The following is a 16,554-nucleotide window of genomic DNA, read 5'->3' on the forward strand; positions in this document are numbered from 1 at the left end:
TAAGTAGGGGTGATGGTGCTAACTTTCTGACAGGAAAAGGGTAGGGTGGAAAAAGGTTGAAGAGCCTGTCTGCTCCTCTCCCACCCAACAGTTCTTCTTGCAAAAAGGTACCCACACTGGAAAAGAAACCAAATAGGCTTTAAAAATAGTCTGAGAACTGTGCAGTACTGAAATGGAATGTGTGCCATGCTTCTGCCCTTAAGGCTGCTGATTGGCTAGTGGAAACCTGGCCTTTAACAGCAGCTGGGTATATAGGAGTCAGTATGCGAAGCTTTCCACACCAGAGTCTTCGGTTGATATAGCCAGCTTGACAACTTGACACTCAATGCCATTGATGGGTATCCTAGCAAAACTCAATAGCCTGGTGAGGGTCTACCCTTGCATCTGATGAGGGGGTCTAGTCCTCAAAAACTGGAATAAAAAGGTAAAGGTAGTCCTCTGTGCAAGCACTGGGTCATTACTGACCCATGGGGTGACGTCACATCATGACGTTTTCTTGGCAGACTTTTACAGGGTGGTTTGCCATTACCTTCCCCAGTCAGCTACACTTCCCCTTCCCCCCCAGCAAGCTGGGTACTCATTTTACTGACCTCGGAAGGCTGAATACACTGGAATAAATGCTGAATTTCACACGAAGCTGCCTCCTACTGAATTAGACCTTTCATCTAGCAAGTCTGTATGGTCTGTTCTTAGAGGCTGTGGCTTTCCAGGATCTCAGGTGGACATCTTTCTACCTGCTACCTCTTAACTGCAGATGCCGGGGACTGAACTGTCTGGGGATCTTCTCCATACAAAACTGATCCTCTGCCAGGCCCTCTACCCACCTTTGCTAGTCTTTAAGCTTCCCACAAGGTCCCTCTTATGGTGACTCCAGCAAGGGGCTTTCAAGGCAAGTGAGAAGCAGAGGTGGTTTGCCATCGCCTCCTCCCACATTCTTCCTTGGTGGTTTCTTGTGCAAGTACTAACCAGGGCTGACCCTGCTTAGCTTCTGAGATCTGATGAGAGGGCTGTATCATGCCAGCTTCCTTCCCCCTAATGCAGAGCTGCCCCTCTGGAATTACTAGTTGAATAATCGTTCCTGCAGATTTTCTTTGTATCAGTCTTACGCATCCTGTGACTAAAATAGCGACATGAAAATAACCCCACTTCAAAATGCACAGCCAAAACAGCACCCATGCTCTCATTTTACACATCCTAGTGCTGAAACGAAACTTATGACAAGCCAACTAATGTGTGCGCTAAAGAGAGGATTTTTGTCTCACCTGGCAACACACCGGAAGGCAGGAAAACAGGCAGAGAAGTTTTGGGGGGGAGAAGCCCCCCACACAAACACACTGGTCTGCCAAATCCAGGTTGGGAAACACCTGGAAATTTGGAGGTGGAGTCTGGGACGACAGGGTACCTCAGTAGGATACAACACCACAGAATCCACACTCAAAGCAGCCATTTTCTCCAGGGGGACTGATCTCAGTAGTCTGGAAGGAGCTGTAATTCTGGGGGAACTCCAAGTCCCCTCTGGAGGCTAGCATCTATATCTGCTCCTTTTCATTAAACAGAGGTCTGGTTGCAAACTTCCGCTGATATCCCTTGCCATTTCACCAGGCAGTTTATTAAACACTATCCAGATGACCCCTGCGCCACTGGCTTGCCAGCAGTATCCAGAGTGACTCTCCCTGTCAACTGCCTGGAGAGGGGAAAAACCCCCCTACTTTTAACAGAGGCTCAGTGAGATGTTATTTATCAAGTGGTGTTATATCTCTATGCCAAGAAAAATCTCAAGAATGAAAAAAGGGCTGCACCAACCAGAACAAAGAGGTGCAGAATACAATTTTATTCTAAAATATTAATAACCCCTGTCCCCTACACATTTTACATTAAGCTTCCACAAGGGGATCTATCTATCTATCTGTCTGTCTGTCTCTAAAAGAGGAAAAAAGTTAACTATTGTCTTTCAACTGTTTTACTAATATCGTTAAAATATATAAAGACAATGATTAAAAATGTTTTAAAAAATAGAACTTCCGAGCACATACAAGGAATACTTAATTATCAAAAGCTACCTAAAATACTGCTTGGAACTTAGAATAATGTTGGAACAATTATTGCAGGCTTGTGGAACAAGAGAACTCCAAAGCTATTAATTTCAAAAATTATTAGAGTGAATAAACCCTTTATGACCAAATAATCTGTTCTGACCTGTGGAATACAAAAGCAGCAATGCTTCCACTAAACCAGCTTCAAGGTTTTTTTTTTATCTTGCTCTACAATTGGTAAAGTCAATGCCAGCCAGGAAATTTTCATTTAACCTATGTGGTACCACAGCTGTCAACAGAAGAATCCAATCAGCTTCCTTTCTAATAATTTTTCCTTCTGACAATCAGATCTATATGCAACCCAGAAGAAATCAGTTCTTTATGTTCTAAAAAATGTACCAATGGTGAGCCTGTTTTTTAATGTAAGATATTATGTTCATGTTCCCCAATGCACACCTTAAGCTTCACTTTTGTTTTATTGCACAGAATTTGTCACACAGACATCTGAACCCATAAACCGCCTAATCAGAGCTGCATGTTGTAAAATGCTTTTATCATGTGGGTTGATAAAATATTTCACAGAGTTCGTGAAATCTGCAATAGGTGGCCTTTACAGGGAAAACGACCACTTGGTAAATTAAATTTCCTGCATTGTGCAGGGGGTTGGACTAGATGACCCTGGAGTTCCCTTCCAACTCTATGATTCTATGAAATTCTGGTAAAGTGTAGGGATGCCATCCTCTCGGTGGGATTTGGGGATCCTCTGGAATTAAAGCTCATCTCCAGACTACAGAGATCTGTTCCTCTGGAGAAAATGGATACTACGTAGGGTAGACTTTATGGCATTGTACCCAGGACTTTCTTTGTAGAAAAAGCCCAGCAGGAACTCATTTGCATATTAGGCCACACACCCCGATGCCAAGCCGGCCGGAACTGGGTTCCTGTGCGTTCCTGCTCAAAAAAAGCCCTGATTGTACGCCACTGTCCTCCCCAGGCTCCATTCCCACATCTCCAGGAGTTTCTAAACCAGGACTTGACAATCCTATCCCCCCCTCCCATCCACGTCAGGGGGACCTGGCAACCCTACTAAGGTTTGTTGTGGGTTAACAGGTCAAAATGTATCACTATGTAGTAATCTGTCCAAATTAGATGTCCTCTTAAAAGCAGTAACTGTTTTTTTGGTCACACAAAGGTCTACCATAAAACATGTTCCAATTCCTGTGAATGCATATCCTGAAGCTGTTCATGTATAGTTGCCAACTTCCTGGAAGGAAACAAAAAGTCTTTAACAGAGGTCGAGTGGGTAGTATTACTTACCAGGTGATGTTATTAAACTTCAGGCCAAAAGGGATAGGATGTTTTTCTCCTGGCTTGCTGGCAACCCTGTGCCCAATTTTAGGCACATTTACTGGGAAGGAAAGTCCACTCAGCTGCACAGGAGTTACAGAAGGGCCCTCTTCTCCTTTACTTTCCAGCTTGGGATTTAAGACCACATTTGACTCATTTCATTTTTTTACCAATTTGACATCCATTTGACTCATTTAGTTTTTTACTTACTGGCAGTCCTTCCTGAGATTTTAAATCGTGGTCTTTTAGTTGCTGTTATTTTTTTTAAAATTATGATTGTATCTACACTCTAAGCCAGGGGAGGCCAACGGTAGCCCTCCAGATGTTTTTTGCCTACAACTCCCATCAGCCCCAGCCATTGGCCATGCTGGCTGGGGCTGATGGGAGTTGTAGGCAAAAAAACATCTGGAGAACTACTGTTGGCCTCCCCTGCTCTAAACAATACTCCCTCTAAGCTGTGGAGCCTTGTGAGCAAAAATTCTACTTTGTGAGCTACTGGCATTGAAGTTGTGAGCTACTGCATAAATTAGCTTGCTCTGGGGCCATTTTTTCTGAGCTAAGGCAAAAGTGTGTGAGACAGAGGCTAAAAAACTGTGAGCTAGCTCACAGTAACTCAAGCTAACACTGACTGTAAGCCACCTCAGGTTCCACAACGTAGAAAGACAGCTAATACATGTTTTATATAAACCATAGGAGCGGGCATAGGAATGCAGCTAGATTTAAATGGCTGCTCCTGGGTCCTACCAACAAAACACAAAACAGTCACTGACTATAATTACTATGAAATGTAAAGACATTCATGCAAATTTATTACCAGTTTGGTGTAGTCAATTTGGTGTAGTGGTTAAGTGTGCGGACTCTTATCTGGGAGAACTAGGTTTGATTCCCTGCTCCTCCAATTGAACCTGCTGGAATAGCCTTGGTTCAGCCATAGCTATCGGTCGCAGGAGTTGTCCTTGAAAGGGCAGCTGCTGTGAGAGCCCTCTCAGCCCCACCCACCTCACAGGGTGTCTGTTGTGGGGGAGGAAGGTAAAGGAGATTGTGAGTCGCTCTGAGACTCTGAATGGAGAGCAGGATACAAATCCAATATCATCATCTTATTATTATTATTACAACCTTATTACAATCGATGACCCCAAGCAGTATGATGAGTTCCATATATACAGATCACTGACAGAAAATCCCCAATGATGGACACATTGGGAAGTCTGTTGGAAATACCACTTCTACTTGACAGCTTCAGACTCCGATATAAAAAAAGAAACATCAAAAGGTCAATATAGACAATGACTGGAAACACTCTCCACTGGGACACAAAATCTCTACCAAACTCTCAATTGGCTCAAGGCATTTGCTTGGGCTACATCCGTTAGCAGGTGATAATCCTCAAACCCCATGCTTCGAAAGCCTTCACCTTTCTCAAATGTAAATAGCTGAAAAGGTACAAGAACAGGACATGCCCTTTCTTCCGATCAGTTGGCAATCCTCATAGTTACCCCTAATGCTTTTAGGCTCTGTTTCCCCCACGGACTGGCATCCCCTTTAATGCCAATATCTAAATGAAGCTTCCATGATCAGAGGCAGTCTACCTCTGAGCAAGAGATCCTGGTGATGAACAACAGGAGGTAACTGTCAATCCTTGCAAGCCAGCATTCTGGAAACATCTGTCCAAGGATAAATTTGGCTGTAGCAGCAGCAGTAATAATGATAATACTGGGGCCCGTACCATTGCACAGGGAGGAAGCATGATGTCATACGGATTTGAAAAGTGGGGGGAAGGGAACTTCCTGCATTCTATGTATAATTCTGAGATTAAATAAATAGGGAGATTCCAGGATAGAAGCAGCTATTTTAATGCAAATGTTTATCTTTGCATCAAAAATGTACAGACTGAATGTCTTGCATTTTCTGAACCCTGATAAACCGTACTGTAATAAAACTGAAATATTATGCGCAAAGTCTCATTAAACTCTACAGGGTTTACCTCTGAGCAAAGCGTGCATAAGACCACCGTTTATGGCTGTTTGTCTTTAAGGTACTACAGGAGTCTTTTTGAAGAACCACAGCTTTGAAAGCAGTGGGGTTTTCTTGCTTTTCCAGACCTTAGACTTCACGTCTTCACCTACGGCATGCTGTGAATTTTATTACCTTGCCTGGAAACATTTGTAGACTAGCAGGCTGAAGTGGGATTTCTATGCACAGCAACCCCTGGGGCATTGCAGATTTCTCTCCCTCCCCACCCTTCCTTGCACTGCTTTTTCAAACTTTCGTTTCCACTGATTCTAGGATTGTCCTCAGCAGCAAGAAAACGGGGTGGGGCTACCTTCAGCTGGTTTCACATCATAATACAAACCGTCCACTCCTACGTCAAGGACGTGTCCAGCAACTAGAGACCATGAGAAGAGAGGACCCAGAGTGCTGGACAAAATTGTTATGAAGTGTCAAGTAACATTTCACATGATGAACTCTGTCACCAGAACTGATCCGAATAAGGCAGAAGAAAACAAGATCGCAGCAAAACAAGGGCGTTTTGTAGGGCTTCCAATCCCCAGTTGGGGGCAGGGGATCTCCTGCTCTGGAGGCCTTCCCCCACTTCAGGGTTATCAGAAAGTAGGTGGGGGTTTGAATGTCTTCTGGGTACTCCATTATACCCTATGGAGACTAGTCCCCATAGGGTATAATGGATAATCTATTTGTGGGTATCTGGGGCTCAGGGGGAGGCTGCTTTTTGAGATAGAGGCACCAAATTTTCAGCACAGCATCTGGTGCCTCTCCTCAAAAATCCTGCCAAGATTCAAAAAGTTTGGGCCAGGGGGTCCAATTCTATGAATCCCCCCAAAAGGTGCCCCTATCCATTATTTCCAACAGAGGAAGGCATTTAAAAGGAGTGCAGGCCCTTTAAATGTGATGAACATATGAAGCTGCCTTATACTGAATCAGACCCTCGGTCCATCAAAGTCAGTATTGTCTACTCAGACTGCCAACGGCTCTCCATGGTCTCAAGTGGAGGTTTTTCACACCTATTTGCCTGGACCCTTTTAGTTGGAGATGCCAGGGATTGAACCTGGGACCTTCTGCTTACCAAGCAGATGCTCTACCACTGAGCCACCGTCCCTCTGATGGTCAGAACTCCCTTCAGAGCTCAATTGGGTTTTTCACAACTTTGCTTCTGGCTCCACCCCCAAAGGTCTCCTGGCTCCATCCCCAAAGTCCCTAGATATTTCTTGAGTTGGACCTGGCAACCTTAGACTCTTTTGCTAGGTGGCAACAATCCCTGTGCAGCTTTCATCACTGCCGCATTGCAGCATCCTGATGCCATTTTCTGCCTTTGCTCCTGTCTATAAATTTGCCAGTTGAGGCATTAGTAGATTGTGGCCTTGCCCCGGATGGCCAAGTCTTGCCCCATCTTGGGAAGTATACAGGGTCACCCCTGGATGAACTGGAATGGGAGACTAACAAGAAATCCCAGCTTTGAAATTCAAAGGCAGGCAAGGGCAAACCACCTCTGCTCGTTTCTTCCTTTGGAAACCTTATAGAGTTGCCATAAATGGGCTGTGGCTTGAGGAGATGCTTTATGCGCACACAGGATTGGGGCCCTACGCCACTGAAACTCAGAAACCGGACCCTCAGGGAGAGTGATTGCATGTGGATGCTTCAGTCTGCATATCAAAAGGGAGACAGGGCTCTGTATGGAAGCAATTACAGTGGGGCTGATGAATCCAGCAAATTCACAGAAAGGGTGATCACAGACACACAGAATTGCAGAGTAAAGATCTCTTTTTTAAAAAAAAAATAATCATAGAATCACAGAGCTGGAAGGGGCCATACAGGCCATCTAGTCCAACCACCCTGCTCAATGCAGGATCATCCCTAACAAGTGTTTGTTCAGCCACACAGAATCATAGAAAGCCACAAAGAATCATAGAATATTTATTGATCTCCCTCAACCTTAATCCAGCACACATCTGGAATTAAACCTGCATGCTTTCTCACTGGAAACTCCTCCGGGTATATGCACAGGGGATTGTGGTTTTCTGAATATTAAGGCCATGGCAGGATGTAAAATGAGCAAGGACTCATCAGCTCAAGTCTGGGAAATTTGTGGAGATTTGGGACCGGGAGGGCCCTCAGTGGGTAGAGTGCTATAGAGTCCACCCATCGATTATTGCCAGGGGAACGGACTTCCTCTGTCATCTGGAGGCCAGTTGTAATTCCTACCTGGAAGTTGGCAACCTTACTGAGTAGTCCAAGACCTGGCCTTGCCTGCTCCTGTGGCTCTAACAGCAGTTTGTTCTGCAGAAATCAACAGATGCAGCTTTGCACAATAGGGGGGAATAAAGGTTATCATCTGCAAATGTCTGTAAATTAAAACTGCTGTTAAAAGGCAGGAGAGGAATAGTAGTTATAGGCAGACCTCAGATTCAGTGGGAGCTCACAGGAGTGCAGCTCCAGAACCTTTCTGAGGGTTCCACCTCCTTGTCCATTGACTAGTCTGTGCAGCTGCATAACAATCCCTGGATAGGGTTGCCAAGTCCAATTCAAGAAATATCTGGGGACATTGGGGGTGGAGCCAGGAGACATTGGGGGTGGATCCAGGAGCAAGGATGTGACAAGGACAATTGAACTCCAAAGGGAGTTCTGGCCATCACATTTAAAGGGACAGCACACCTTTTAGAATGCCTTCCTTCCATAGAAAATAATGAAGGATAGGGGCACCTTCTTTGGGGGCTCATAGAATTGGACCCCCTGGTCCAATCCTTTTGAAACTTGGGAGGTATTTTGGGGAGAGGCACTAGATGCTATATGGAAAATTTGGCACCTCTACCTCAAAAAACAGCCTTCCCATAGCCCCTGACACCCGCGGATCAATTCCCCATCATTCCCTATGGGAATCGTTCCTGGAGGTGCATAGTGGCTTTGGGGGTGGAGCTTCCCCCGCCGGCCAGCTGGCTGGGGAAGGGGGGAAGCCTGTAAAACCAGGGGATCCCCCGCTGGGACCTGGGGATTGGGAAGCCTATCCCTGGATGAGCTCCACCACTTGTTTTTCTACAAAATAACCCGATTGTAGGTAAAATGGCAATCCCAGCTCCAGGGGTTTATTCATTGATGTACTGGCTCCTGTTTATTGTCTTTTCTTTCTTGCTGAAACCTCAATATCCATGCATCAACTGCGACTGAAGCGTTTCCTCTTTTAGCTTTAGCACAGAGTACCTCAGAGCACCTACAAAGTTCCCCCTTTATTTATTTTTTATTCCCTTACTATTTCACTGACGGGCTTCCTCCTTATTGTGGGAGAAGCAGGAAATCCACCAGAGAATGAGTTCGGTTTTGCAGATTTTTCCTGCTGATTTTCGGGTCTGGGTAAAAGTCGGATCTACACGGATCTTCATGAATTCATATGATTTTTACATTGAAATGAAATCAAACCACTTTAATCCTGTAGATTCTGTCTTAGACTATAGGCAGGACCACAAAAATCATGCCTCCACGAATTTGTGGCGCCTCAGCAGTGCAAAAACTGGCTTCCAAAGCACGGATCCTCATGAATTCATATGATTTTTATGGTGAAATGAAATCAAACCACCATCATGTTGTAGATCCTCTCTTAGACTATAGGCAGCACCAGAAAAATCATGCCTCCACGAATTGGTGGCGCCACAGCACTGAAAAAACATGTTTCCAAACCACGGATCCTCATGGATCCTCATGATTTTTGCTTTGGGCCACCACAAGATAACCAGCCAATCACATATCATGTCCATGGGCAGATGTTGGACCACAGAAATCATGGATACACGGCTTCGTGGCAGCACCAGGGACCAAAAACTTGCTTTTGGACCACGGATCCTCATGGATCCACATGATTTTTGCCTTGGATCCCCCCAAGCCATCCATCCAGTCATATATCATGTCCATGGGCACAGTTTACACCACAGAAATCATGGATCCACGGCTTCGTGGCAGCGCCAGGGACCAAAAACTTGATTTTGGACCACGGATCCTCATGGATCCACATGATTTCTTCTTTGGATCCCCCAAGCCCTCAAACCCATCACATATCATGTCCATGAGCAGAGTCTGCACCACAGAAATCATGGATCCACGTCTTCGTGGCAGCGCCAGGGACCAAAAACATGATTTTGGACCACGTATCCTCTTGGATCCACATGATTTCTGCTTCGGATCCCTCGAACCCTCCATCCAGTCACATATCATGTCCATGAGCAGAGTCTGCACCACAGAAATCGTAGATCCTTGTCTTCGTGGCAGCGCCAGGGACCAAAAACATGATTTTGGACCACGGATCCTCATGGATCCACGTGATTTCTGCTTCGGATCCCCCCAAGCCCTCCATCCAGTCACATATCATGTCCATGAGCAGAGTCTGCACCACAAAAATCATGGCTCCACGTCTTCGTGGCAGCATCAGGAACCAAAAACATGATTTTGGACCACAGATCCTCATGGATCCACATGATTTCTGCTTCGGATCCCTCAAACCCTCCATCCAGTCACTTATCATGTCCATGGGCAGTGTTTGCACCACAGAAATCGTGGATCCATGGCTTCGTGGCAGCGCCAGGGACCAAAAACTTGATTTTGGACCACGGATCCTCATGGATCCACATGATTTCTGCTTTGGATCCCTCGAACCCTCCATCCAGTCACATATCATGTCCATGAGCAGAGTCTGCACCACAGAAATCGTGGATCCACATTTTCGTGGCAGCGCCAGGGACCAAAAACATGATTTTGGACCATGGATCCACATGATTTCTGCTTTGGATCCCTCAAACCCTCCATCCAGTCACTTATCTTGTCCATGGGCAGTGTTTGCACCACAGAAATCGTGGATCCACGGCTTCATGGCAGCGCCACGGACCAAAAACTTGCTTTTGGACCACGGATCCTCATGGATCCACGTGATTTTCGCTTCAGATCCCTCCAAGCCCTCCATCCAGTCACATATAATGTCCATGGGCACAGTTTACACCACAGAAATCATGGATCCACGGTTTCGTGGCAGCGCCAGGGACCAAAAACTTGGTTTTGGACCACGGATCCTCATGGATCCACATGATTTCTGCTTTGCATCCCCCCAAACCCTCCATCCAGTCACATATCATGTCCATGAGCAGAGTGTGCAACACAGAAATCGTGGATCCATGTCTTCGTGGCAGCGCCAGCGACCAAAAACTTGCTTTTGGACCATGGATCCTCATGGATCCACGTGATTTTTGCTTTGGACCCCCCCAAGCCCTCCATACAGCCACATGTCATGTCCATGAGCAGAGTCTGCACCACAAAAATCATGGCTCCACGTCTTCGTGGCAGCATCAGGAACCAAAAACATGATTTTGGACCACAGATCCTCATGGATCCACATGATTTCTGCTTCGGATCCCTCAAACCCTCCATCCAGTCACTTATCATGTCCATGGGCAGTGTTTGCACCACAGAAATCGTGGATCCATGGCTTCGTGGCAGCGCCAGGGACCAAAAACTTGATTTTGGACCACGGATCCTCATGGATCCACATGATTTCTGCTTTGGATCCCTCGAACCCTCCATCCAGTCACATATCATGTCCATGAGCAGAGTCTGCACCACAGAAATCGTGGATCCACATTTTCGTGGCAGCGCCAGGGACCAAAAACATGATTTTGGACCATGGATCCACATGATTTCTGCTTTGGATCCCTCAAACCCTCCATCCAGTCACTTATCTTGTCCATGGGCAGTGTTTGCACCACAGAAATCGTGGATCCACGGCTTCATGGCAGCGCCACGGACCAAAAACTTGCTTTTGGACCACGGATCCTCATGGATCCACGTGATTTTCGCTTCAGATCCCTCCAAGCCCTCCATCCAGTCACATATAATGTCCATGGGCACAGTTTACACCACAGAAATCATGGATCCACGGTTTCGTGGCAGCGCCAGGGACCAAAAACTTGGTTTTGGACCACGGATCCTCATGGATCCACATGATTTCTGCTTTGCATCCCCCCAAACCCTCCATCCAGTCACATATCATGTCCATGAGCAGAGTGTGCAACACAGAAATCGTGGATCCATGTCTTCGTGGCAGCGCCAGCGACCAAAAACTTGCTTTTGGACCATGGATCCTCATGGATCCACGTGATTTTTGCTTTGGACCCCCCCAAGCCCTCCATACAGCCACATGTCATGTCCATGAGCAGAGTGTGCAACACAGAAATCGTGGATCCATGTCTTCGTGGCAGCGCTAGCGACCAAAAACTTGCTTTTGGACCATGGATCCTCATGGATCCACGTGATTTTTGCTTTGGACCCCCCCAAGCCCTCCATACAGCCACATGTCATGTCCATGGGCATAGTTTGCACCACAGAAATCGTGGGTCCGTGGCTTCGTGGCAGCGCCAGGGACCAAATACTTGCTTTTGGACCACGGATCCTCATGGATCCACGTGATTTCTGCTTCGGAACCCCCAAGCCCTCCATGCAATCACATATCATGTCCATGCGCAGAGTTTCCACCACAGAAATCATGGATCCACAGTTTCGTGGCAGCTCCAGAAATCAAAAACTTGGTTATGAACCACCGATCCTCATGGATTTTTGCCTTGGATCCCCCCAAGCCCTCCATACAGTCATATATCATGTCCATGGGCAGAGTTTTCACCACAGAATTGGTCGATCCACGGCTAAACTAATAAGTCACCGGGTCCGGATGGCATACATCCGAGAGTTCTGAAAGAACTCAAAGTTGAACTTGTGGATCTTCTAACAAAAATCTGTAATCTTTCATTGAAATCTGCCTCCGTTCCTGAGGACTGGAAGGTAGCAAATGTCACCCCCATCTTTAAAAAGGGTTCCAGAGGAGATCCGGGAAATTACAGGCCAGTCAGTCTGACTTCAATACCGGGAAAGTTGGTAGAAACCATTATCAAGGACAGAATGAGTAGGCACATTGATGAACACGGGTTATTGAGGAAGACTCAGCATGGGTTCTGCAAGGGAAGATCTTGCCTCACTAACCTGTTGCATTTCTTTGAGGGGGTGAACAAACATGTGGACAAAGGAGACCCGATAGATGTTGTTTACCTTGACTTCCAGAAAGCTTTTGATAAAGTTCCTCATCAAAGGCTCCTTAGAAAGCTTGAGAGTCATGGAGTAAAAGGACAGGTCCTCTTGTGGATCAAAAACTGGCTGAGTAATAGGAAGCAGAGAGTGAGTATAAATGGGCAGTCTTCGCAGTGGAGGACGGTAAGCAGTGGGGTGCCGCAGGGCTCGGTACTGGGTCCCATGCTCTTTAACTTGTTCATAAATGATTTAGAGTTGGGAGTGAGCAGTGAAGTGGCCAAATTTGCGGATGACACTAAATTGTTCAGGGTGGTGAGAACCAGAGAGGATTGTGAGGAACTCCAAAGGGATCTGTTGAGGCTGGGTGAGTGGGCGTCAACGTGGCAGATGCGGTTCAATGTGGCCAAGTGCAAAGTAATGCACATTGGGGCCAAGAATCCCAGCTACAAATACAAGTTGATGGGGTGTGAACTGGCAGAGACAGACCAAGAGAGAGATCTTGGGGTCATGGTAGATAATTCACTGAAAATGTCAAGACAGTGTGCGTTTGCAATAAAAAAGGCCAACGCCATGCTGGGAATTATTAGGAAGGGAATTGAAAACAAATCAGCCAGTATCATAATGCCTCTGTATAAATCGATGGTGCGGTCTCATTTGGAGTGCTGTGTGCAGTTCTGGTCGCCGCACCTCAAAAAGGATGTTATAGCATTGGAGAAGGTTCAGAGAAGGGCAACTAAAATGATTAAAGGGCTGGAACACCTTCCCTATGAAGAAAGGTTGAAACGCTTAGGGCTCTTTAGCTTGGAGAAACGTCGACTGAGGGGTGACATGATAGAAGTTTACAAGATAATGCATGGGATGGAGAAAGTAGAGAAAGAAGTACTTTTCTCCCTTTCTCACAATACAAGAACTCGTGGGCATTCGATGAAATTGCTGAGCAGACAGGTTAAAACGGATAAAAGGAAGTACTTCTTCACCCAAAGGGTGATTAACATGTGGAATTCACTGCCACAGGAGGTGGTGGCGTCCACAAGCATAGCCACCTTCAAGAAGGGGTTAGATAAAAATATGGAGCAGAGGTCCATCAGTGGCTATTAGCCACAGTGTGTGTGTGTGTGTGTATATATATATATATATATTTGGCCGCTGTGTGACACAGAATGTTGGACTGGATGGGCCATTGGCCTGATCTAACATGGCTTCTCTTATGTTCTTATGTTCTTATGTTCGTGGCAGCGCCAGGGACCAAAACTTGCTTTTGGACCATGGATCCTCATGGATCCACATGATTTTTGCATTGGATTCCACCATGATTTTTGGCAGACCTTGCACCACAGGAATGACAGGTCCATGGCTTTTTGCCGGTACCAAGGAGCCAAAATATGGTTTTGAAGTGCGGATCCTTCTTGATCTTAAAGTTATTTGCGTTGGATCAAGGAAAACTCGACATTATACCACATGTAACATCCATGGTCATAGCTTGCTGAACAACTATCACACATTCACAATTTTATTGTTCACCACACTCATTATCCATCCAGATGTCACGTCTATGTCCAGCGTTTGCAAAATACAAATTGGATTTCGAGTACCTTGTATGATGTCACAGTGTGGTTACATACTTTGAAACACTTAATCTTCATGAGTTCTGTGACTTTTCATTTTTGAATAGTTGGGCTCATCATGCATGGTCCCCCTGAGGTTTCTTTCACATCACACAGCACGTCCATGACCACAGAATAACCCACGAAAACCTCAGAACACTGCCAAGATGCCAAACACTGCTTCAGCTACTTTGAGGCTTGTGCATTATGACATCACACCAATGTCTACAGGATGACCAAACAAAAAAAATCTGTAATGTCTCTACCTTATCAAGGACACCACAGTAACATGAGAAATCAAAATCATGTCCATACCTTTCACTGTAAATAACTGCATTCTGAACTTTCTGATGCCACTGAGTTGCAAACTATCCAAGGCAGATATTGTAATGGTCTTATCTTTGACTTCAAAACATCTTGCACACTAGATAGAGGCCACCAAATTAGAATAATGGAATCATAGAGTTGGAAGGGACCTCCAGGGTCATATAGTCCAACCCCCTGCACAATGCAGGAAACTCACAAACATCTCCACCTAAACTCACAGGATCTTCATTGCTGTCAGATGGCCATCTAGCCTCTGTTTAAACACGTCCAAGGAAGGAGAGCCCACCACGTCCCGAGGAGGAAGCCTGTTCAACTGAGAAATTGCTAACGATCAGGAAATTCTTCCTGATGTTGAGCCGAAACCACTTTTGATCTCAACCGCTTCTGGTCCTACCTTCCAGGGCCACAGGAAACAATTCCACACAAGGCAAACACAATTTATCACCAAAAACCAAGTGTCCACATCATGTTCAGTGATTGTGTCACTTTACTCTGCTGTGGTTAGGACCCTACCAGACTGGGGTGGCCCAAAGTAAAAATCATGAGGATTCATGAGGATCTGTGTTCCAAAAGCAAGTTTTTGGTCCCTGGCGCTGCCACGAAGTTGTGAATCCACAATTTCTGTGCTGCAAACTCTGTCCATGGGCATGATATGCGACTGGATGGAGGGCTTGGGGGGCTCCAAAGCAAAAATCATGTGGATCCATGAGGATCCGTGGTCCAAAAGCAAGTTTTTGGTCCCTGGCGCTGCCACGAAGTCGTGGATCCATGATTTCTGTGGTGTAAACTGTGCCCATGGACATAATATATGACTGGATGGATGGCTTGGGGGGATCCAAGGCAAAAATCATGTGGATCCATGAGGATCCGTGGTCCAAAAGCAAGTTTTTGGTCACTGGCGCTGCCACGAAGCCGTGGATCCATGATTTCTGTGGTGTAAGCTGTGCCCATGGACATAATATATGACTGGATGGACGGCTAGGGGGGATCCAAGGCAAAAATCATGTGGATCCATGAGGATCCGTGGTCCAAAAGCAAGTTTTTGGTCCCTGGCGCTGCCACGAAGCCGTGGATCCATGATTTCTGTGGTGTAAACTGTGCCCATGGACATGATATATGACTGGATGGATGGCTTGGGGGGATGCAAGGCAAAAATCATGTGGATCCATGAGGATCCGTGGTCCAAAAGCAAGTTTTTGGTCCCTGGCGCTGCCACGAAGCTGTGGATCCATGATTTCTGTGGTGTAAACTGTGCCCATGGACATGATATATGACTGGATGGATGGCTTGGGGGGATCCAAGGCAAAAATCATGTGGATCCATGAGGATCCGTGGTCCAAAAGCAAGTTTTTGGTCCCTGGCGCTGCCACGAAGCCGTGGATCCATGATTTCTGTGGTGTAAACTGTGCCCATGGACATGATATATGACTGGATGGATGGCTTGGGGGGATCCAAGGCAAAAATCATGTGGATCCATGAGGATCCGTGGTCCAAAAGCAAGTTTTTGGTCCCTGGCGCTGCCACGAAGCCGTGGATCCATGATTTCTGTGGTGTAAGCTGTGCCCATGGACATAATATATGACTGGATGGATGGCTTGGGGGGATCCAAGGCAAAAATCATGTGGATCCATGAGGATCCGTGGTCCAAAAGCAAGTTTTTGGTCCCTGGCGCTGCCACGAAGCCGTGGATCCATGATTTCTGTGGTGTAAGCTGTGCCCATGGACATGATATATGACTGGATGGATGGCTTGGGGGGATCCAAGGCAAAAATCATGTGGATCCATGAGGATCCGTGGTCCAAAAGCAAGTTTTTGGTCCCTGGCGCTGCCACGAAGCCGTGGATCCATGATTTCTGTGGTGTAAGCTGTGCCCATGGACATGATATATGACTGGATGGATGGCTTGGGGGGATCCAAGGCAAAAATCATGTGGATCCATGAGGATCCGTGGTCCAAAAGCAAGTTTTTGGTCCCTGGCGCTGCCACGAAGCTGTGGATCCATGATTTCTGTGGTGTAAACTGTGCCCATGGACATGATATGTGATTGGCTGGTTATCTTGGGGTGGCTCAAAGCAAAAATCATGAGGATCCATGAGGATCCGTGGTCCAAAAGCAAGTTTTTGGTCCCTGGCGCTGCCACGAAGACGTGGATCCATGATTTCTGTGGTGCAGACTCT

The sequence above is a fragment of the Heteronotia binoei genome, chromosome 8 (genome assembly GCF_032191835.1).
Source record: "Heteronotia binoei isolate CCM8104 ecotype False Entrance Well chromosome 8, APGP_CSIRO_Hbin_v1, whole genome shotgun sequence".
In the NCBI taxonomy this organism is placed as follows: domain Eukaryota; kingdom Metazoa; phylum Chordata; class Lepidosauria; order Squamata; family Gekkonidae; genus Heteronotia; species Heteronotia binoei.